Here is a 1,205-nt window from a genome sequence, read left to right as displayed (position 1 = left end):
GAAGGGAAGGGAAGGGAAGGGAAGGGAAGGGAAGGGAAGAGAAGAAAAGAGATCTAGACGAGAGCTGTGTTGTCCACATTAATTTCACAGACACAAACAAAACACAGACGGCTGAAGTGGGGGTAGTTCATGATGCAGGCGCATGGCCAGGAGAATGCAATGCTTTGAAAGGCAAAGCTACCACTCTGTGTGGGACTGAGATGCTGGCATAGATTTTATCACTGAAGTCACTGCAAAATGTTCAAGTGTTGGGAAGTGTCAGCTGTGTTCAGCAAATACTTGCTGTGAACGAATGGGGTGAACACAGAGAAAGTAGGAAAAGCCAGAGTCAGATCTGGCTCTCAGTTCTGCTGTGTGCTGACTGCTTGGCCTGAGACCCTTTGGAGAAAGGAACTCTGAATGCATCATCTTGGACATTGCTCTATCACAGTGTATTAGTCAGGTTCTCCAGAGAAGCCAGTATTGAGAGAAAGAGAGAGGGCGTGGTTATTATAAGGAACTGACTCACATGATAACGGAGTTTGAGGACACTCAAAACCAGCGGGAGAGCAGGCCTTCTGGAGGCCCTGTGCTGAGGTTAACATAGGTCCACAGCCAGTATGAGGCTTGAGATCAAGTAACAGCTGATGTTTCTTTCTCTTTAAATCAAAGACAAGGAAAATCTATGTTCTAGTTTGAGGGCTGTTGGCAGAGGAGTCTGCCTTCCATAAAAAAAAAAAAAAAAAAAAACGCAGTAAAGGAAGCTATCTATGTAGCCTCATTCTGGAAACAATCCAGCAATGCTTCCACCACACACCTGAGCCAGTTCGTTGAACCCTTTATAAAACCAGCCATGACATACAGGCTTGACAATGTCTTGTCGGGGATGTTTTGGAAAAGGTCTATAGACGTATTTTTTCAAAAGATCCCTCGATCAAGTCCCCTCCACATAGCAGAGTCCAAAGAGTCAAGGATTTACCGATTATAAACAAGTGGAACAAATACTTTTTCAGAACTAATTTAAACATGTGTTTTGTGTTGTAATATTACAGTGAGTGTAAACAGGCCTAAGCTGACAGGCGCAGCAGTGTGTGAGCCATTATGAGTCGCTGGTGGGTGGGGCAGCTTTTGTTTTGGGTTCCCCCCTCCAATGCTACTCCCCTCTACTCCAGCTAAGGGTTTGTGAAAGATTATCTTGTTTCACCTTTAGGGCGGGGGTGGGGGTG

The sequence above is a fragment of the Microtus ochrogaster genome, chromosome 16 (genome assembly GCF_000317375.1).
Source record: "Microtus ochrogaster isolate Prairie Vole_2 chromosome 16, MicOch1.0, whole genome shotgun sequence".
NCBI classification, from domain to species: Eukaryota; Metazoa; Chordata; class Mammalia; order Rodentia; family Cricetidae; genus Microtus; species Microtus ochrogaster.
Note: the sequence above shows the minus strand (reverse complement) of the source record.